Source organism: Schistocerca americana, chromosome 2 (assembly GCF_021461395.2).
Source record: "Schistocerca americana isolate TAMUIC-IGC-003095 chromosome 2, iqSchAmer2.1, whole genome shotgun sequence".
Taxonomy (NCBI): domain Eukaryota; kingdom Metazoa; phylum Arthropoda; class Insecta; order Orthoptera; family Acrididae; genus Schistocerca; species Schistocerca americana.
Window position 1 is genome coordinate 902636021 of NC_060120.1, and position 24621 is coordinate 902660641.

Genomic DNA, 24621 nt, shown 5'->3' on the forward strand with positions numbered 1-24621 from the left:
CTGCATACGACCGAGGCACACAGGGCCAACACCCGGCATCATGGTGCGGGGAGCGATCTCCTACACTTGACGTACACCACTGGTGATCGTCGAGGGGACACTGAATAGTGCACGGTACATCCAAACCGTCATCGAACCCATCGTTCTACCATTCCTAGACCGGCAAGGGAACTTGCTGCTCCAACAGGACAATGCACGTCCGCATGTATCCCGTGCCACCCAACGTGCTCTAGAAGGTGTAAGTCAACTACCCTGGCCAGCAAGATCTCCGGATCTGTCCCCCATTGAGCATGTTTGGGACTGGATGAAGCGTCGTCTCACGCGGTCTGCACGTCCAGCACGAACGCTGGTCCAACTGAGGCGCCAGGTGGAAATGGGATGGCAAGCCGTTCCACAGGACTACATCCAGCATCTCTACGATCGTCTCCATGGGAGAATAGCAGCCTGCATTGCTGCGAAAGGTGGATATACACTGTACTAGTGCCGACATTGTGCGTGCTCTGTTGCCTGTGTCTATGTGCCTGTGGTTCTGTCAGTGTGATCATGTGATGTATCTGACCCCAGGAATGTGTCAATAAAGTTTCCCCTTCCTGGGACAATGAATTCACGGTGTTCTTATTTCAATTTCCAGGAGTGTATATTACTGATGTACAGTAATGTTTGAATAACGTAGAACTGAATGACATAAGAAGTTATGTAACTGTCTGCAGCAAGTTTCTTTAATAACTGGAATATGAATTTCTGAATCTGTATTCAAATAAGTGCCCATACTGGCAGGCTCAACCATTAAAAACAGGTGATTCATGCTATACTAAGATATTTTCTCAATATCAGTTTTAAAGTTTGTTAATTTATTATTGTAGTTTCAGTTTCAGATAATGGAGAGACTGAAAGAATGAATGATGTGATGAAGGAAATTATTGAGATAGTTAAAGGAAGAAAAGGAAAAATAGTAGGAGAACATGGATGGGGGGAGAGGAGAGGAGGGAGATTAGGGGAGAGGGTAGTAAAAGAAGAGAAAGCTGCCTGGTAGAATTTTGATGGTAGAAGAAAATATGAAAATGCTGAAAATGAAGAGAGAAAAGGGAATACAGATATCTGAAAAACGACTTGGCAAGAAGAAAAAATTGGCTAAGCAGGATTGACTGGAGGAATACTGATCGCTGAAAAATGACTTGGCAAGAAGAACAAATTGGCTAAGCAGGATTGGCTGGAGGACTAGTGCAAGGCTATAAAAGCATATGCAGCTAGGGGATATACATAGAGAATCTATATATGGGAAGCAAACTTGAGGATGATATTGTAGAAAGCAGCTGAATAAAGATGGAAAAAAGCAGAGTAGACTGAAAAGTGTAAGAAGAAAGAAAGATAATGGTTATGTTGAAGTATATTTCTGTTCATTTCAATGTACATGTGGGTGTTTCAGTACTATGCCATAGTTGTAAACACTAGAAACACACTACTGAATGGTAAACGCTTTATTAGTGCCCATCTTTATACAAAGATCATGGTGGATAACAACAACAACAACACAAAAACATGGCAGACAAGGGCACTCACTGCAAAATAATCAAAGGAGTTAGCCCTTACAGAGGTGGTAGTTGAATGCCACTGTAGAGTCCCTCCTGGTAGTACGGAGCCCAGCAGAGATTGTGGACAAGCTCCCAATGTGATAAGAGCTGGTGTGACCAGCTGTGGTGTAGCTGTCATGGGAGGGAAGGTGAGGCTGGACTGCTTCTCTGTGAGAAAGAAGGAGGTGAAGAAAGCAAGTAATTTTGGTGCCAAAAAGAGAGGCAGAGGGGACTAACAGCATGGGATGAAGGATGTGAGGGGAGGGGGAGAGGGTTGAGGATGTGGAGAGAAGATGGATGGCAATGGTAAGCTTCCTGGAGGAGTCTATGAGGCAGTAATGTTGGCCTCGTCTGTGGGAGGAGGTAGTGTTTGAGAAGGGTAATGTGGGTAGTGTTGGGGTCATCAAAGGAGTGGGGAGGAGTATAGAGAATGAAGAGGACATCATTGTGGATCTGGATCAAAAGATATTTGGGAGTGAATGGTGAGACATCAATGGAGATCATTGTGACACTCAGTGGTGCTGGTGAAAGATGAGTCGTTAGAATGAGCACACAAGAACCATTTGTTCCGAACTCAACACTAAGGGAATCACTGTAGCACTGAAAGGGAGGGGGGGAGGTCAGAAGAAGATGCAAGAATCAGTGCACTTTGATCTAACAATGGGTTGTAACACTCAAATGGAGTAGGTTCATTGGATGACGGGTTATGCATGGCGGTGTCTTCAATTGTCTAGGATTGTTTTAACCTGTGCATGGATACAATTTATGACTTACTGTTGAGGAGGGTAACAAAGGTGTTTGTTAGAGCATGATAGTATCTCATGAGGGCCCAAATAAGAGAGCTGCAAAGCCAAGTGAACAGAGTCATCACAGAGCATGACTTAGCTGCAAATGGTGAGGTCACTGTGAAAGAAGGTATGCGGTGCTATGTGGGTATGGGGCACACAAATGAGTGAGGTATGTGAGTGGATGAGCTTGACTACTGCAGGTAGACCAGAGGGGAGAAGAAGATTGGAGTCCTCGGCATACTCTTTGGGAAGGATCAAAAGTTTGCCATACTGTATCTCAGCTAAAGATGACTAACGGTCTTGTTTAAAGGTGGTACATATGCCCAAGAGGACCAATGGCAACACTTCCTACCAACCATTAGTGCGACACATTGACTACAGAGCTTAGCAAAAAGGAGCAACTTGAATTGCCGATGCTGATCTGTGGTGATTGAAGATGGGCAGCCAAAATGAGCGAGCCAGGTGTGAACAAAGGCATGGGCTACTGAGTTGGCTGATATGTCAGCAAGGGGGATAGCCTTCACCCACCTTCTGGTCAATCATAGAAAGAATGTGTTTGAAATCTTCTAAGGGAGGTTGGGGATCAATTATGTCGAGATGTACACTGCAAAAACGTCCTTTTGGGATGTCAAAACATCGAAGAAGAGGTAGCGTATCTTGACTGACTTTGCTACTTTGGCAGCGAATGCACCCACATGCCCAAGCGCAGCAGTCACGTTTGATGTTCGGCGAAACAAAAGCATTCAGTAAGCAGGCGTGTCGTGGCGTTAATGTTGGGTGGGCCAGGTCGTGAATGGTATTGAAGACTGCGTCGTAGGGCAGAAGAAACTACAGGACCTAGTGTGCAGGTAGAAGTGTCAAACAACACTGGAGTAAGCTGATTCAGGCAGACATATACACTGATCACCCAAAATATTAAGACCACTGCCATCCCGACATTGGATGCCACCCGGTGGTGTTGGGAGCACGTGACGTGGTAACAAAAGTATGTAAGCAGAACAGTCATGGATGGGGGACCATTCTAGTGAAATATGGGCTGTAGATCAGGAAATCCATTGAGATAAGAGATTTTGACAAAGGACAGGTTATTATTACGCAGAGCCTTTGAACGAGTATCTCGAAAACGGCGAAGCTGGTCGAATGTTCAACATGCCCATGTTGCGAGCATTTATGGAAAGAGGTAGAAGAACACTGAAACGACCACTAGGCACTAAATTGTTGGTTGTCGACGACTCTTCACAGAGTCTGGGGTTCAGAAGCTTGTCTGTTCTGTAAAGTAGGATAGACGGTGATTTGCGGCATCTCTGCCAAAAGAGCACAATGCTGGTGAATGCACAAGTGTTTTGCAGCACACAGTTCATCATACGCTGTTGAACACGGAGCTTCACAGCAGGCTTGCCCTACGTGTTCACATATTGACCTAACGACACTGTCAATTATGACTACATTGGGCATGGGACATCAGGATTCGACTGTCGACCAATGGAAATCACATTTTTGCTACACTAGATCTATGGTCGTCTCCACAAACGCTGTTATGAACGTGAACGGCGGCTCGAAACGTGTAGAGTGCCACAGATGGAGTCTGGTGGGAGCAGTATTACACTATAGGAGACACTCTCTTGCGCTTGCATGGGACCTATGGCAGTAATCGAAGGAACGCTGACAGCTGCATCCCTTAATGCTTGATGTCTTCCCCGATGGTGATGTCACCTTCAGTAGTATAACTGTCCATGTCTCGAAGCCAGAACCGTGCTACAATGGTCTGAGGGGCATTATACTTAACTCACGTTGATGTCTCGGCGACCAAATTCGCCTGACGTAAATCCTATGGAACCCATCTGGGTCGCTATCGGGCGCCATCACTGCACACGCAGATCAGAGGCCCATTATTTGTGCAAAGTACGTGACCTATTCATGGGTGTCTAATGCCACATACCTACACAAACCTACCAACAAACTGTCAGATCCCTGATACCCAGAATCATTGATGTATTTCGTTTCAAAGGCAGACAGACAAGTTATTAAACAGGTGGTCATAATGTTTTGGCTCAGAAGTGTAGACGAGTCATGTAACCAATTCCGTACATCAGGGTCTTGTTGCTGCAAGTGAGCCAGCGCAAACAGATGAAGGGGCCAAGTAACGGAGTGAATTCTCAACATGTAGTCCACGACGACATTTTCAGGACGTTTGATGTAACGGACATCGGTAGTGTACTGAGAAATGAAGTCCATATGTTGAAAACGACGAGGGAGAATGTCGGTAGCAGGGTTATTTAGTGCCTCTGCAAGGGGGCAGTGGTCCATAAAGATGGTAACCTCACGACCTTCAGTGTCTTCTCAGACGCATTTCACTGCCTCGTAAATGGTGTATCACTCTCTGTCAAAACCAGACCATTTGCTTTGGGAGGAAGACGCTTTCTTGGAGAAGAAGTGAAGAGGCTGTGAGATGTCATCTATATGTTCCTGAAGAATGGCGCCAATAGAGGAGTCACTAGCATCCATGGTAATAGAGATGCACACATCGGCATTGGAGTGCATGATTGTGATAGCATTGGAGAGTACGACCTTGAGATTTCCAAAAGTTTGTAACATTGCGTCAGAACAGTTCACTCTTCGTGATCTGGAAGTGTGCTTGCCTGCTAAAGCGTCCATGGGAGAGGCTTGAAGTGAGGCGGCCTGCAAAGATCACCCGTGAAGATCATGTTAGGCCCCAGGTAGCAGCAGGTCAGAGGTGAAGGCGACACGATTGGAAGTCAGGTGAATACCCTTGGTGGTAACTTCATGACCAAGGAAGGTGATGCTATGCAGAGAAGTTGAGTTTTATCATGATTAATTTTGCAAGGACTTGTAAAACATGCAGTAGGTGTTTCTCATGTACATCATTGGAAGAGGAAAAGATAAGGATGTCGGGCCAGATAGGGATAGCAGAATAACAGCGGGAAAAGTATTGAATTAATAAAGCTCTGATAAGTTGGATGGCCTTTTTCAATCTGTAGGGTACGAAACAATATTTGGTTGGGCTGAATTATGTAATGACTGTCGTTTTCGGGATCTCATCAGCTTGCATAGGGATTTGATGGCCTTGTGGCAGAGTATGACGTTAAACCCAAGTGAACTATGCAGCTGTTTTGCAAAGCCTTGGATGTGTGGGATGGTACTGGGCATGCCTTCAGTTTGCAGTAGTTTCTGCACAACCTGTAAGTACCATCTGTTTTAGGGACCAGGCGGATAGGTAAAGACAAATACTAGAAGAGAAGTGGACTATACCCATGTCTAACAGTTTACGCACAGCGGCCTTAACTTGGCACAGTTTGTTAGCTGTCAGTCACCTTGCCTTTGAACTGACAGGAGAGCCTTCAGTGGTCATTAACCTATGACAAGTACTGTTTGAAATCGCCCTGAGGTGTGAAGAGGGGATGAAGACATAACATGCAACACTGATACAATAAAAGTCACTGACCTGTCGAGTCTGCAGGATGGCAGCTTTTGTGTCATCGGACGAAGTTGCAGCAGGTGGTATCAGAATGTAAAGAACACCAACCACATAAAGTGCACATGTCAGGTTGTCGGAAGCATCCATGATCAGCTGAAGAGCATGTTGTTGCCAGCATGAAGGACCTCAGTGTCACAATTTTGGAGTAAGACACGACGAGGGAGGTGGCGTGTTGAGGTGTCAGATGTATAGACTTGGACAATGGGTGGACAAGCGTGTTGCAGTGAGACATGGGGAGCTAAGAAATCTGGTACGCTTGTGCCAGGAGTATGATGCAACAGTGCAACAGACTGGATGTCCTATGAGAAGCCAAATAGCTTAAATTAGGCACTTCTGAGGACAGGACTCTTGAAGTCTGCCATGTGTAAGATCCATAGGAACTGCAGATTGGGGGTGAGCTGAAATTGTGGCACACCTCCACAGTGGACTTCGATATCTGAATTATTAGGTGCACAGAATGCTTAGATGAAGGCAAGGATGGCCAATGGAGTGAGAGCTGTCGGGATAATGCTTGCATCCACTCTGGTGTCAATCAGGAAGCATGTATTGGTTAAACTGTCGAGCACTTAGAGGCATTCAGATGCAAGGTGATCATTGTATGAAGACTGATTTTGAAGGCGGTGCCCTGGAGAAGAAGTGTGGGACGTGGCGCCTGCTGCACACGGAGGGTTACAGTTATGAGCGGCATCCCTGAATTTCAAGTGCAACCAACACCGTGGGTAAGCAGAGTTGAGAGCAGGATGTAAAGTCATGACATCTGCCACCACACTGCACTGGAAGCCATTGTGAGTAGAAGGTGAGGAGTAGGGGACAGGAAATGTGAGATGTGCGGCTGGTCTGCATGTAGGTAGCTGCATTGCCCCATAATGTGAAGTGCGAGATCCCACATGACCTACTCTGGGTGGGTGAGGAGGAGGGGTAGGCATTTCCAAAGCATGACTGCCAAACATAGGAAGTAGAATCCCTTCTCATAGTCATGACAAACTAGATGCACACTATCCACATGTCGAAGTGTATGTTTCAGGGGTTCTGCAGACAAAGGTAAGAACTACAGGTGGATGTTGTATGGAATCCTGATGATCCAAATGGGCCACCAGACTGTGTCTGACAGGGTATTGGTTCTGGCTCTGAGCACTATGGAACTTAACTTCTGAGGTCATCAGTCCCCTAGAACTTAGAACTACTTGAACCTAACTAACCTAAGGACATCACACACATCCATGCCCGAGGCAGGATTCGAACCTGTGACCGTAGCGATCGCGCGGTTCCAGACCGTAGTGCTTAGAACCGCTCGGCCAACCCGGCCGGCTGACAGGGTATTGAGATTGACAATGGCACATAGATGATGCCAGAGTTGTGAGGGTATCCTGTCACCAATTTGTTCCACATGAAGTATAGTAGTAGTAGTAGTAGCTTTATTCATCTGTAGATCTCATTTTACAAGGATATAGGACACGTCAAAGTATTTACAAATTTAGATCAATTTAAAATAAGCTAATTCGTATACACATATATTTACAGATTTCTAGGCAGAGATTAGATTTACTCCTGGTATACAATAAATTTGTACAAATAACTTATTAAATAATGTAATGCCACATTATTCACTCCTATCTCACTATCAGTCACTGCACACACTATACACACATTGTTTAATAACACTTCATTCACTACACACACAAACACACACACACACACACACACACACACACACACACACACACACACACACACACACCCAAACTGGTGATCTCTGGGCCATTTCCTGTACCACAACTTCCCATTTGCTATCCTAAAAAACTGAGTCAGCATCCCTCCATAATGCGTGAGATGTTGAGCTCAGAAGAGGAAGAGGTGTTAGTATTGTGCCATGCGTAGCTTGGGGGTAAGTATTTCTAGACAGGAAAAAAAATAAATAAGAAAACATAAAGTGAAGGAATTATATGGAATGTTGGATATTTTATAATCATTATTGTTATTATTATTTATTTGTATGACATTTTTTATCAAACCCCTACTCTGTTTTAGCTACGTAATCCTTCAATGTATAAAATGCATTGCATAACAGGTACTTTTTAGCTGCCTTTTTAAATAAGTAATTTTTGCATTTTCTTTAATCTCTTTTGGTAATTTATTGTGCAGTTTTATACCTTGGTAGAAAATGCTGTTTTGAGTTTTATGTTTATTTTTTCTTGGTAAATGTAAGTTGAGCTATCTCTAGTTGCATGGTCATGGACAGAGCTGTTTGTGCAGTAATTACCAATTTTATTTTTGATGTGTAAAACTGACTGGTAAATGTATTCACATGGAACAGTTAAAATCCCTTGTGTTCTGAACAGATCTTTACAATGAGCTCGACTAGTATTTGTTCCCCAAAAAAGAATGCCATAACTAAGAATTGAGTGTACATATGAATAATATGTAACTAAAAGACACTGCATGTTGCACACTGATGGTAGGATTCTAAGGGCATAACATGCTGATGACATTCTGTTAGCAAGTACCTTTGTGTGTTCACATCACATCAACTGAGAATCAATATTCATTCCTAGAAATTTTGCATTTGTTACACAGTCTATAGAGGTGCTATCTACATTTAATTTAACATTGTCATTTTTCCTCTTCAAACTGAAATTCATGGCATTAGTTTTCATTATGTTCAATGTCACTTTATTACTTACTGAGAAATCTCTTGTTTTCTCAGTGACTATAATATTGCTGTCATCAGCAAAGAGGATTTTTTCACTATGAGTAACACTACTGGGAAAGTCATTGATGTATATCAGGAACAGTATTGGTCTTAATATGCTACCTTGCGGAACATCTATATTAATGTATTTTGGTTCTGATAAGTATCTTACTAAATGTTTAGATCTATTTGAGTATCTTTGTACCCTATCTGTTAGGTATGATCGAAACCAGTCATTAGCTACCCCTCTTATTCCTAATGCTTCTAATTTACTTAATAGAATCTTATGGTCAACTGTATCAAACACCTTAGAAAGATCCAAAAATATGCCTGTGACACACTCATCTTTATCAAGAGCATCAAGTACAGCTTTTGTGAATTCTACTATGGTTGACTCCATATTTTTGCCAATTTGGAAACCAAACTGTGATTTGATTAAAAGATTGTATTTATTTAGGTAATTCATTAATCTGCCTTTCATAATTGCTTCTATTATTTTTGAAAACAATGACAGCAGGGTAATGGGCCAGGAATTTTCTATGTCTTCTGCATTACCTTTCTTAAGCATAGGTACAACTCTTGCCCATTTTAACTGCTCTGGAAATGTCCCTGATGTGAAGGATTCATTTGTTATATTTGTTAAGGGGTCTTGTATAATCCCTATACATTGTTTCAGTACACACAATGGTACTTCATCTAAGCCTACTGACTTTTTATTTTTTAGTTTTTGAATTGTTTTACTGACTTAATTCTCTGTGGTTGGAAGTAACATCACTTTATTTACTGCAACATTATTTACAGGTGTTATATTTGTTTGGGAGAATTTTTGCTGTAACTTCTCCGCAATACTTGAAAAATGCTTGTTTACATAGTTTGCTAAGTGCTATGGATCATTTATTACTTTATCCCTCTCTCTTAGCAGTATGTTATTCAGCGTTTTGCCAGCCAGAGTGGCCGTGCAGTTCTAGGCACTACAGTCTGGAGCCGAGCGACCGCTACGGTCGCAGGTTTGAATCCTGCCTTGGGCATGGATGTGTGTGATGTCCTTAGGTTAGTTAGGTTTAATTAGTTCTAAGTTCTAGGTGACTGATGACCTCAGAAGTTAAGTTGCATAGTGCTCAGAGCCATTCTGCGTTTGTTTGCCTCTCCCCATTTCCTTTTCTATAGCATCCCAGACTGCTTTGTGTTTATTCTCTGGATTGTGTATTATTTTGTCATTAAATAACTTTTTTGTCATGAAGTGCTTCCTCCAGTGAATGAGAAAGATGCTCAAAAACAATCTGCCTCACACTGAGGTATCTGAGGGGAGGAGGTGGAGTCAGGATTATATTGCTGATAAGTTAAAGGTCAGAGTGTAAGTGTCCGAGTGTAAGTGTCCAATGAGGCATACAAATTGTGAATTGTCATCACTCGTGATGCTGCTACTTTCAGAATAGAGTGCCCCAGGTTGAATCATATGAGGGGGCTATCCTTGTTGAGGGGAAGCAGCTTAGGAAAGTGGTGGGGGGGGGGGAGGGGGGGTTGTAGCCTGATCCAGCACTGGAACATAAAATTGTGTACTAGGTGAGGGCAGCAAGGGCTGTGTGCGACAACAGTATAATGCCCAATGTTTGGCTGTAATGGGTGGGGGGATGAGGGGGAGGGGGCATTTTGGGCTGTCACACATCACAGCAGATGCAGTCGACATGGGCACAAATGTGGATGCTGCAGAAGACAAGATTGGCACAGGAGGAATGGCTGTGATTGTTATATCTTGAAAGAGTCTGGAATGCTCAAACTGAGTGGATGGGACAGCACTGCCCGAGCGCTGAAAAAATGACACAGGTTTGGACGGGTAGATGCTTGCATACTGATGCCAGGATCCTGTTCAATCACCACTTCGTCAGTCTGAGCATTCATTGCTCTGTGACCTGAAGCGTCTGAAATAGTTGCTGTCAGTGGTGGAACCCAACCTGGGTATGTGAAGTTGGCGTGAGGGGCTGTGAGTGCATAATGGAAAGCAGTGTTTGACATAGTTGCAGCAACACTCTGTAATGCGCTCGAATATGGAGATTGGCACATGACATCTGACGTATCATACTTCGAGGAAGCACTGATTGTGGGAAACACTGTTCACAACAAACAGTGATGATCACTGTAGAGTCAGCATAACACAGAAATGCACAATAACAGGTTCACCCCTGTGGGTACCCCAATACTATGCCACAGTCAGAAGTACTAGAGACATAGGATTGAATGATAAGTACTTCATTAATAGTGTCTTTACGCAAAGATTGCAGCAGATAACAAGAATGACACAAAAATATTGCTGACAGGAGTGTACACTGCAAAACAAATGGAAGAAGTTAGTCCTCACGGAGGTGGTGGTTGAAATGTACTGAGTATGTGCAATTATAATAATCCTCAAACTTGTCATGTTAATGTATTTGTGCATTTATAGTAATTTTGGGGGCTTATTCATGTTACTGGCTATGTTGGATGCAATTGTTTTGGAGGTCAGTAAACTTCATTATATATATTAGACTTAAGTGAACATGTTGTGTGATAAATTTGCACAGCTGGTATAGGTATATTAGAAGCTTTGTTGGTACAATGTAATAAGTCAAAAGTGAGTCAAATGAACTGCTATGCGTAATGGTATGTGCATATTGGGTACATCTGAAGAAGTTGAGGCTGACTTGTCTTTATAAATATATGTGTAGAGGCATATAGGAAAGAATTAACTTGCTTGTTGTGAGGTGGTAACAAGGCAACTGAGGGAAGGAACATTGATGGGTAAGTAGATGCATGTGAACGTTTAATGATATTAATAGGTTTATTTGCCACTTATGATTGAATTAATTGTTCATGGAAATGGCAGAAAGGAGTAGGCTGTAAGATACTTCTGAGTATTAATTTTGTGTGCAGAATGGTATACAAATCTTTAGGAATATTTGTGATTTACTTTATGTACTTGAATAAATATAATTGTACGGATTCTTAAATATAGGAATCTACATCTGAGAATTAATTTTCTTGGCACAGGAGGTGGAAATATCTGTATGAGTTACTGATTTGGTAACATTTTGGGAGGATTAGATGGGATGACATAGGATATGTTTAATCATGACATGTTTGCATTTGATATGTGTGTTTTTGTTTCACTTGTATAAGACACATTTGAGAACTGATAATAGTGGACACAGGGTGTTCCAGAGATGGTTTTGACAGCCTGACTACTGGGAGCCATAGGTCTGCATTTCCAGGAAATATTTTACTTATATTTGTTTGTAATTGATATGTGATTTGGCAGATGATGAATGTACATGACTGCTGGTGTGCTGACAGACTTTGGTGACTCAGGAGTTTGATGACTGTAATTGATGGATGCCAAAGAGCTCTGATGTTCTCATTATGTGTCACTGTCAAGTAACATAGCTCGTTGAAACTTGGACCATACATATGAGGGGCAATTAAAATGTTTCCGTTTGAGGAACCACTCTCTGTCTTCCAGGCATCCCTAAACCGGGACGGGGAGGAGAGGGGAGGGGACAGGAAGTAGGAGCCGTTGTCAGTACCTGCATTCTGCTCTAACTCAAGTCTACTCTGGGTCTTGGGAGCCATCGGCGACACATGCACATACACATACATACAGAAAACAGAGTAAACGTACTGCAGCTGTAGGATATGTGGTTGGAGATGCCTGGATGCATTTGAGTACAGTGCTATACTATACCATCCGACCGAAAAAAATGGTGCATTTGCGCTAGGTGTTGACAACTGTACTACATTTACAAGCAATTTTAGAATTAGTGGCGAGAAGTAATGTTAAGATCGCATAAAAACGCATAAAATCACGAAAGATGACGGAAGATACGTATAAATTGGTGGAAACATACACCAAAATGCGGGAGAAATTGAGGAAGTACTTGCCTGTCTTCTGCTTGGCGCGGGAAAATTCTTGTACATGGAAACGAGTTCAAAAATGGTTCAAATGGCTCTAAACACTATGGGACTTAACATCTGAGGTCATCAGTCCCCTAACCAACCTAAGGACATCATACACATCCATGCCCGAGGCAGGATTCGAACCTGCGACCGTAGCGGTCGCGCGGTTCCAGACTGAAGCGCTTAGAACCGCTCGGTCACATAAGCTGGCTTGAAAACGAGTACGTAGCCATAAGAAGCATAGGAGAAAAAGTTGACATGGAAGTACTGGGAACCAGGGAAACAGTCATCTTTCGTCGACAGAGATAAGACTGTTAGAATAGAATGTTTTAACGTGGATGATCGCCAAATGTAGAGTAATAAATTTATATATGTCGGATCATAAGCCCAGGTGGAGCCTCAAGTTATCGACACCCACCGTATGGATTTTTATAAAGTGTCCTTAGCGTTGTAATACTAGCTTGGAGTGCAGTATACAACTACAGAATGGACCGCGTGTTTGACACTGTTTAGGTGTTTTAAAGCCTAAAAAACAGTATTTAAAACGTGCTTCACTGTATTCTCCACCAATCACAACCTTGCGATGCCAGCTAACAAATACATCACAAACAGTTGCTGTACAGCCTTTTTAACAACAGTCTACTGTATGTCTACTGAAGTGATAGTGATATATGCAAGTTGACTGCTGTTTTTGATGCTTTCCTGGAAAAGACACTCTAAACTGAGTTGCATCTGCGTTAAAGGATGACAGAGAGTGGATGAAGCGATCGGTTGAGATGGGGTTGTAACGAGGTATGATTTAATGGTAGACTGATGATGCATTCAAGAGACATGGAGATGTCGCTGTAGGCAATCTATCGCGCATTTAACAATTTTTTCCGGTGTTCTCTCGGGGCGTATCAGTTGAGTCGCATAACCTCCATTCGAATCATATACAATCGAGTCTTCTGTATTTAACTTGGAGCACTATCTACCTGAGATCGTTAAAAGCAAACCTCTCCATACCACAGTCATCAAAGGACTTCCAACACATGTGTGATGAAGCAGGCCCATCTATGGAAACCTGTTTCAGTGCCCTCCTCTAGACGAACGAAGATTTATTGAACATGCTCTATTCCCCTGCTGCATCTTGTGCATAAATCGAGTATTCAATTTCATATAGGTACAAAGCGACTGTTACTATACTTTTCATGTTCCTTCAATCCAAAATGCATGCATGTGGATCATCGGTGAGATGCCAAGTCTGAGGACTTTTTAGTAGGCTGGTGTATAAGATGCTGAAATATTCTCGTAGAAAATCAAACAGCACATGGCTAAGTGAGCAATATGACCGTATACATATGGAAAGGTGTGGAAAAATATAAAAATGTCGTAAAATCGGTCAAATTCGAGGAAAAATTAGTATAATCACGAACAATTGATGTGCTATACGTAAAAATTGAAGTAAATGCGATGAAATATGTAAAATCGCGAAAACGTAGTAAAATTAAAGGAACTGACTGAGAATAAATAAAATGAGACAAAAGTACCATGAGATGATTACTGACTATAATTAAGAAAATTGCGTGTTCTGGAGAGTGAGAGTAGACTGATGCTACATATACACACCTTAATAGTGGAAAGACGAGGCATTCTAGAGACGTGGCGTCAAGATGAACCGGAAATATTATCCTGCACATGAGCAATACAACCTAATCGGACCATGGCTTCTGTGTGCAAGACGAAGCTACCAACGGCGGTGATGTGCTGTGATAAGACTGTTATTTCTTCTGGCTACTGATTGTGGTTTTTATTTCCTCGCAAGATGTCACTGTTTCTTCGTATGCATTTTCGGCTGCCAACGATCATTTTACATGACTGTTGTGAGCGTATCATAATTTCCGTAATTGGGCTTGAACTTTGTAAACAGCAGGTGTCATAAACCTCTGGAGCTCTATGTAGTGTTTGTGGTACAAAGAATCGATGTTTTCTTTGATGTGCAGAGTAATTTGTCACCATAGTTTATCGTAGAGAAACTTACAGGGAGGATGTATGTCATGTGCTGGAAATATATTTCTCACAATGGAATACTGACAGCGTTGGATGCCACACAACTAAAAGGTCGGAAACCACCTGGCTTTAACATTATAGCGTGCTTTAAGTGCAGAAACATGTAGCCTTAGAATGCATGTGTCTATGTTCCACAATCATTTCTCTCTTACCAATACATTCTTGGTACCGACCCCAGACACTAGAACAATACTTTAGAACTGATAACGCGGTTGATTTACGTAAAATGCTTCAACCTCCGTCCGTCTGGAGCTCCATCATGCATAAAACACACGTTTCCTCTTCATAAGCGTCTGTTATATCATCACAACACTCTCATATCTACCCTATACCGATAAGGGTAGCAAACCTCCTGGGCATGTGCGCATCTGGAGAGATCTTGTGCATTTGAATGGGCGCCATGAGTAAGACTGGTGCAGAGAAGTCTTCGCTGAACATGAGTTATGAACTCGGCTCGCTCTATTCCTTCACGAGACGTCGAGTGTAGACTCCTACATCTGGTCAGCTGCAAGTTAAACTGGTGACAGTGTTGCAGGGAGATCTTTCAATCTCTAACTTTATCCTAAGAATGCCAAAATGATCTATGACTTCCATCCACACAGGGAAAGATGGGCAATCGTAATCGCAAATTACGCATTATGATCAAGGTGCTATAAATATGTGGATCGATGTAGGATGCTGTCTGGTATACTTTGTTCGATAATTAACCATGAATGGAGGTATGGCACAGTCAGGTTCAAATGGCTCTGAGCACTATGGGACTTAACATCTGAGGTCATCAGTCCCCTAGAACTTAGAACTACTTAAACCTAACTAACCTAAGGACATCACACACATTCATGCCCGAGGCAGGATTCAAACCTGCGACCGTAGCAGCAGCGCGGTTCCAGACTGAAGCGCCTAGAACCACTTGGCCTCACCGGCCGGCTGCACAGTTAACTATCTAAATTCTCAATCAACTATATGGTACTCGCAAATTAGTGGAGGGGTGGTTTAGCGGTGATACAAAATTTCGGAAGCATGCTGTCGTGTCACTGGTCGGTGCTGAAATTACGGAAAAAATGGTAAAATTGCTAAAACTGATCGCACTATCAGCTGAGGTGCTTATTGCAGTCCATTGTCCCATATCGACGGTGTTTTTTTTGCTGCCCATCCATCCACTGGTACGTTATTGATTACCACATAATGATTTACTGATGACACTTGTTTGAGATAGAGAGAGAGTCTTTGTGGAAGCAGAACTTTCTGGGGATGCCCTGCGTGAAACAGTGATTACATACATGACTGCAATATGAGGAATCAATCGAAACAGAACTCTGTGACCTCTGCTACCACATCACTGTGAAATGAGTTTAAATGTAGGGGTCATCAATTATCAGGGAGATGCTTCACAATGCCACAAAATTATTCCAGTTTCCATATGTAGCGATGTCTTCCACATTTGTGTCAATAAGAAACACAGCCCTTGTCTTTTGTTTCAATCAAACTGTGTGTTGTGAGAGCAGCAGCAGTCTAATTTACACTGTGTGAAGTCTAGCTTTCTGTGAGAGCTAATGGACCGAGACATGTTAATGACAGTTTGGCACGTGACACAGACTTCGAAGTCGTGGTGGAAAAACAAAATGTATGGCAGTGTACAAAGCTGCAGTCAAACGCTGCTTGAATGTGTTACAGCAGAAAAAACGATGTATCAAAAACAACACAGGGACCCCCTCTTGTGACTGATAGTCTGTGGGATATGATTCTCCTACAGTACGGGTGATGAAACTTTACATTGGTCTGTCAAAGCGACTTCGATCACTGGCCACTGCTCCAATGGACTAATACATGTGTATTTTATGGGATCGCCACATATGGTCAATGTCAACACGGAGACAGTATTTGTTTTCGATATACCAGAAGAGAGAGATATGATAAAACCTTATCGAGTCTCTAACGGGTGACATCAGTGGAATTTTTATAATTTTTAGTTTTTCTTTGTTGGATGGTACACAATAACGAGGATAGAGAGAATGTTTGGGTGAAAAACATGAATGCACTCTGAGAAACATAGCTTTCCTTCGGATGGCAGTACCTGTACCTAGTTTGGAGATGCACCGCAATACAGTAGCAAAACCCCTCTCCTTCTTCCAGTTTCCGTAATTGCTCATACTGTCTTTTCTGCTGCCTTGTGTGGCAGGAGAAAGCTTCGTTTGGCAATAGCCTTACACATTGTACACTGTTGGCAGAGCTACAACAAAATGTTCCCATTCCCACCGAGTGGTCAAAACATGGTCCTGTCGCATTAATTTAGCTCACCCTGTTTCTCCAAGGGATGCAGAAGGTCTTAGATGTAGCGCTCTAGGATATCCTTTCAGTTATGACTTAAATTGGAACGATCACATGGACAAAGCTGCAGGGAGCACAGGTGAGAGAATGAGGAACAGTTACAAGATGCAGGGCGACTGTCTAAAAAGCCACGCTGCAGTTTTGCTGTATGGAGTCCTTAGCAGATATGTTTGAAACAGGTGACTCGTTTTGACATAAGAGAGTGACACGAATATGATTCTCCAGTGGCTGCAATCATTAAAATTCATCTACATAGGGTCTAACGCAAGTGTGTGGTTGAATGGATAGACTTGATTCAATATCACAGACTGCATTTCTCCCCTATAAGGATTCTCATTTAAGCTATCCCGTGAGTGTACTCCGACTGGTGGAAAAAATTACTTGCTGTGCAAAATGACTCTCTAGATCAATTTAATTAGCATATCAATTTGACATCAATGACATGCTGCCTGGCGGGTGGAAGCAATGTTTAGGGTACTATAGATATGATTCAGGAGTGGGAGTGGTAATCAGGCAGTTTTTCGTTGCGGCGATATCTTTTAACGAAATTTCAATCTTCCATCTACACAGGGAGGGATGACCATCGTAATAAAATCAGACGTATTGCCGAATTTATAAAGTGATATGTAGTATAAACCTGATATTTACAATTTATTTATGCTGTTACCTTAAGAGACTATGTATGTGTCGAAGCATTTGGTTACTTTAAGAGAGTTCTCAAGTGAGGACGCATCCTCTGACAGAGGTAGATCTTAGCACTCTGTCATGAGCCAAAATGAATTAAATATTCTAGTCCTGTGATGCAGGACTTAACAGATGTTAAGCTGATTAGAACATTTGATGAGAGTATGCTTAGATGAAACATGGCCTTTGCCATACTGTTAGAGGAGTTTCACAACAAGTAACAATATCTTAGCGACGTGAAATGCGTGTATGCCCCAATTTCTTCTGTGTTCATCAATAACATGTATAAAAGGGAAAAATCTATATTTCATTTGGGAAATTCGAGATGTTTGGCCAACAGCATCACTGTCTCAGATAGGATAAAGTGGATGTCTTAAACTGGGGGGGGGCTCTATGTCAGGGTGGAATTTGTTAGAACTACTGTATACATCCAGGCTGCAGCTGTTTGTTCCGCAGTGCACAGCGGCTGGCGGCGTTTATTTTACTGTGTGCCTTGGCTGTCAGCAGAAGTGGTCATGAGGCTTTGGCGACCAGAAGTTGTGGATTAGCTCAGCCTGCGACAGGCGGTTAGGTGTAAGGAATATGCCGACCTGTCTGATTTTGCCCATGGCAGTGAGGGCTGGTGAGATAGTGTGTTGGGTGATTGGTGACAGAAGCAGACGTGTGCGAGAAGATTCAATACGATGGGTGTTTGCGCTGGATGTATTGATAACATCCGAATTCCTACCAACCCAATCATCCCTGGATGCCCTCCACAGCTGAGGGTTGTGTACCCCGGCATACATGCGTGTCCATGATTACGGTTGTGGCCATAAAGAGATTGACGCACTGCATGTGGATCTCAGGACATTAGCGTGTGGGACATGCAAGGGTTTCAGCGATCTCCAACATCTAGGCACGACAACTACTGCTACAGACCGGATCGTGGTTAACATGTTTCATGTTTATTGCTTCTCAATATCACACAGTGCTATTTGTTGTTGTTGTTACCATCCTATCATACAGTAGGCCCTTCCTCCTTCCAAATGTAGCAGAGAGAACCAATTTGTGACATCAAATTTCCGATTGATGAATTTATTCTTTCCAATATTTGTATTGTGAGCATGCACCTGTCCAGTTCCACCCACAAATTGTTTAATGACATAGCAGCAACTGAGCCGAAATTTAAAATTTTCAGCTACCCCAACATAATGGACTTCCTACCAAATGACCTAACTGTGTCAGGATCCACTTATGGTGGGCAAGGGAAAACAAATCCGGTAGGGTTTAGAAACTGGGTGGTTGCAGGATCGAATTCTGCCAAATATTCCAATCCTCTTATCCACCAATAGGAAGCAAGGAAAAACACACAAAAGGTACTGACTTAATTAATTAGTCAGCCAATCTATGTATTTTGACAGGAATTTCTCAGGTATCAGTATCAAAGGGTTGCCGCCATCTGAGGCTTTTGTTTTGGGATTAGTGCAGTACTTCACGTAGATGTGGAGCAGCCGACAGCTGACAGCAGTGCAGCCAGCCTGCTAGTGTTTCTAAGTCTCTCCGGCGCGCCCCGACTCGGGGCAACCTGAGCGGTTGGTGAGATGTGAGACAGTTTTTCAGATATGTTTGAGCGAGCTGTGACAGTGTAATTACGTGTTTCCTTACACAATTTGAACGAAAAAGCGCTACAATAGTTTAAATATTCCAGACACAGCGATCAATTTCCAGACAAATTTTTTAAATAAATTATTTTCCACACACTTCCTTGTATTTCATAAATGGTTTAAATAAGCAATATTCCATACACTGCAGTCAATTTCCTGGCATTTTTTTAAATAAATGAATAAACTATATTCCAAACACTGCCTTGTATCCAAAACACTGTTTAAATAAATAACATTCCCTACACTGCAGTCGATTACCTACCAAATGGCCAATCAACCTACTCTTCTTTTCGTCGATTTCCAAGTGCGGGAGGGAGGGGAAAGGCTGGGGGGGGGTCTTCGCAGAGGGGGAGGGTTAATTAATTGAGTGATTTAATTAATGAATCCATCAAATTGATATGGAAAGCCTGCTTTTGTCGGCGGGAGGAATTCCCAAAGGGGTGGGGGAAGAGGAGAGGGAGGAGGAGGGGGAGGAGTAGGAGGATGTGGGAGGAGGGGGCAGGTGGCATGGAAAACCACTTAACCAAACAATAGATTAAGGATTATCCCAAGGGGGTCAATATCCACAGAGCAGAACAATAGGTTAAGGACCTGTCAGTCAAAAGAGAACAACAGGTTTCCCCCTGAATCTATACTTGCCCCTGAATGTATGCAGCCTGCACTAACAAAGTGACCTGATTGTGCCATTGCCCCATCACTGACATTATGTCCCACTTCATAGTAACTGTGGCAGTTAGTTCTATTACTTATTGTCAATGATTTCCCACTTCCATACTTTTTAATTTTTTTTCTTAAGGAAGCTATTTGCCTAGCCTCATCTAATGAAGGATGTGACTGTGTACATTTACTTGATTTTCTTTGATGCCGCTTCATCCTCTTTCCTTTCCTCACCAATGTACACAGGGTGAACATTAACAAAACTGACAAAGGAAATGGAAATGGAAGATAAAACGTCCTATGAACATACGCCTGGACAAACACAAACACAATCTCAGTCTCTTCCCAACACGAATACCGGACCATTCTGCAGTGTACAGTACCCTGTCAGTCACGTGGCCTGTAACACACAAGGAACACACGGCACATGGTCAGGGGAACTTTCAGAGTCATCTACCATGACAACCATGCATTTCTGGACACATGTTCATAGACCTTTTTTCCTCCATTTACATTCAGGAATTCGTCCCTGCAGTTTGTCGGTTTTATTGACGTTCATCCTTTATGTATGTCTGTAAGAGGGAAGATACAAATGTTTGGAACTCCCTCCTTTGTAGACAGTGAGTGTCCTTCGTTAATGGGGTGTAGTACCAACTTAACTATAATATTTAGACTCGTTGGGAGGAACCAGAGACACAGCTGAAGCAGGAAGTGCATGTTCTGCGCTGGTGCAGAACGCAGGTATTGGCAACACTTCAACTTTCTCTCCCCTCCCTGCCCCGTTTAGGGACGCCTGGGAGACGAAGTGTGGTCCCTCAAACGGAAAATTTTTGATCGCCTCTCATATGTACGGTCCAAGTTTCATCGAGCTAAGTTACTCGGCAGTGACCACATCATGAGACACAGAGAATATCCGTCTGCAAAGCAAGTGTGTGATACATATTTATTAAATGAAATTAATTACAATGGCAGTGTTAAGCTATTGCTCAGTGCCTTTTTCCAACAACAAATTAATATATGGAGCTGTGTTATGGGAAAAATCCGATGAAAGAAAAGGCAATGAGAAACATTTGTGGTGTCACAACTGTCTTTCTAAAAGTAAAAGTACCAACAGTTACGTCCCTCTTCATTCTAATCTAGCTTGGTGCACACAAAGGAAAACAAAAGTATCGTGCTACAGTCTGTTCATCACCATGACGCATCATAGAGAGCAGATGGATTAACGAACTGCCAGACAAAAAAATCAACACACACACACACACACACACACACACACAAACCACCAACAACACAAGGATTTACAATTATTTAACATTACCTACATGCCAGTGCTCCACAACTGAAGTAACAAGTGGGCCTTTGTTTACCGTCGCTTTTTAAGGTTCCATAAATCAGTCGGTAAAAAAGGAACACTTACAGGATCACTTTGCCAATAAATTCTTTTTTCCTAGCCAGGAAATCAAATATATATGAAATCTATCGAAAGATGCAAAGCAAATTCGTTAAGTTTTTAATACATAAAGTGAAATCAGTAAATCCGTTAATGCTAGCCAAGTAAATTCAGTGTTAGTTTGTGTTTATAAAGATAATATAGCGGCGCTTAGTTCTGTCATTGCCGTAAACTTCCGAGAATGCTTTTGTCACTGAGGTCAATAAACTAACGGCGCCAGGTATTGGTTCTTTGGTGTACTCGCCGTCACTAAGATCAACATTCGAGCTTCTAAACTGAACAGACTCCTACATCTTTAAATTACGATATCTTTATTCAGTGATTCGATTTTGATGAAATAAAGCCTATATGTTGCTCCTAGCTGCGTTCATGTTACGCTTGAAAGCCCCATGAAAATTTGTTTAGTAGTTTTAGAGATTAGCGTATTCAATTAGACAGACAGACCGACGGACACGAGAGTTTTACAGTTTTATTATTTATATAGGTGCAAAATATTTGCTATGTCATTTAGTTCTTTCAGAAAAACCAAGCGCAAATGCCTTCGAGAAAAGGCATTTTATTCAACAGAAGAATTGTGCACCAAGTGATGCTTTGATATTTAAAGACTGTTACAAATATTCAGCACATTCCTATGGAAGTGGATTGTATAAAATTAAGAAAAATCTTTTTATCACTATTGTAATAAACTGAACTAATATTTCACATGTTGTAGCTCCACTCCACCATCTCCCAAAGCAATCAGAGAACCCACAGTTATACCGGACGATTGTAGTTTTGTAGCTTATAAGAACACTCACACATTTCCGGTACATTCTACTAATGTTCAATGTGTGCGTTCTTGGTCACCCAGCACGTCTTCAAACTCTAATCCAGTTTCGTCCATTCGTTCATCTGCACATTTTCGTCAATGCCCGTCGGAGCAGCAGTAATGCGTTCCTGCAATTCTCGCAGTGTTGTTGGCACTGGGGATATATAAGTTTTGTCCTTAACATAACCCCACGGGGAAAATTCTGGCGTGTGATCTGGCGATCTGGGTGGGTGGGTGGGTGGGGGAGGGGGGGGGGATGGCAACAGAGGCACAACACCCAGACCAGCCCGCCCTACCCAGCGATGTGGCAGCTCTGTGTACAGAAAGGTGCCGCCAATTGTGCTCTAATGGAGGGCAGCCCCAGCCTTTTCAAAAACGAAAGTCGGGGAATCGGCAGTCAGTTGCCGCAACAACTGCAATTGCAACATATTCAGGTATACGGAATCTGCCAGCGTTTGCTTGATGAAGAGCAAGGGGACTTACACCTTTGTGTTGGAATGGCACTGAACACGCTTACTTTCGGCGAATCCCTTTCCAACTACACATGGACTATAATACCACAGACAAAGAATTTAGAGGTTTAGTTGACAATGGAAGAGCAAAACATCGCAACGATCGACAGACGCGGTTCAGTGTTCAGAACATCAAGAATTATTTCGAACCAAATTTGCAGGGATGCAACACTTGAAGAAATGCACGCTTTATTCCACTGTCAGTTGCAACAGTTTTCTATGAAACTGAACGAAAAGTATGGAGACTTATATATTGCTGCAAAGTATTTTGGTTAAATCAAGGGGCATGCCTTGGACGATTTTTTGATTTGAAACTCGCTGTTATTGAATTTATGAAGGATAAATAAGTGCAGAAACGAAAATCCGAACTTCCAGAATGGATTGCAGACCTCGCATTTTAAGTGGACTTGACTGCACACGGCTCACAATAAGACACTGCAATGCGAGAAGCAACTTATTTTGATTTGATGGGGATACATTTAAAAAGAAAATCACATTATAGAAGAGACAAATTCTGACAAAAACAGTCCAGCTCCTTAAGCTCACAAGTGTTAAAAAAAATGCGAGGGTTGGAGAATTGTGGCCAAGAAAGAATTAAAACAAGGATAGTTTTCTAAACGTTTTGAGGACATTGTAAGCCAGAAAACAGAAATGTCGTTTTCGAGATCGTTTGCCGTTTCAGTTGAAAGTGCTCCTGTGCACTTGCAGATGCAACTTATTGGCCTGCAAGGTAATTCCCGTTTTAATATCAATCCAGCAGGTCAACATTCCTTTTCTCAGATAGAGTTTCCACGTCTCCTTATGCGCTTCTAAAAGTTATACAATATATCGATCAAAATATTTGTGTGAAAGACGTTCTTCCGATTATGAAACTAAACAAGTCACCATTACGTGGGAACTTGAGTGCGAAAATCTATGAAATTCTCTGCGTATGTCCGTATGCCGACAGTTCGTACCAGATAAAATTATGTCTTCAGCATGCCAAAAATAATTAAATAATATTGAAAATTTGTTTTGTTTGTGAGCTGTGTTGTTGAGAAATGTGAAATATAAGATCACCTCCTAGGCAGAGCGATTGCAGTGCGTTTTAAATGTTGCGCACTCACCGTTTCCCACTCCCCCCCGCCGGCCGCGGTGGTCTAGCGGTTCTAGGTGCTCAGTCCGGAACCGCGCGACTACTACGGTCGCAGGTTCGAATCCTGCCTCGGGCATGGATGTGTGTGATGTCCTTAGGTTAGTTAGGTTTAAGTTGTTCTAAGTTCTAGGGGACTGATGACCGCAGATGTTAAGTCCCATAGTACTCAGAGCCATTTGAACCACTCCCCCCCCCCCCCCCTCTAAGTGCTCAGACAGCGTGACGTGGCGGTAGGGGAAGTGTGCAGCGAGCTTGACACGGAAATGTTCTAATAAGGCATATCGAAATCCACCCTGAAATTTTTTTACACAGGAAGAAGACAAAGAAATGCACTGCCATAATTTTAGCTGCTAAGAGGCACTGCAAATATTTTGTTTAAAAATGTTACACATATTTTTCCGCGCGAGACTCGGCGAATCACTCACGCAGCGCCGCGTGGTGGAATTTTCCAGTGTTCACAGACACCAATTTTAAGCACCTAAAGCCTGGTTTACAATGGAGCGAATTGAAGCGAACACGTGTGAATGAGTATTTGCAGAAAATTCACTACCGTTGGTTGTATATTGGTAGAATCGTTTATACTAGAGGGAGCGGAAGAGAACACGAGATAGCGAACATCGTTTATGAACGCTGTGTTATTAGTTTTTAGTTTTTGGAGCTAATATTCGGCATACAGACTACAACTCTATTTTGTTAGAGCCACAATGCGAAACTCTGCTATTTAGTGAGGATTATTTTGCATGGCGAGCGCACTGTTCTTGATGGAGTATGCAAAATGGCGCAGGGAAGGAAGAATTTAAGTGTCTCAATTTGTATGGAAGCCTGATATGCGTGGAGACCGTGCACTTTATATGGAATTGCGTCTCCCATCTCTCCTTAGCGCT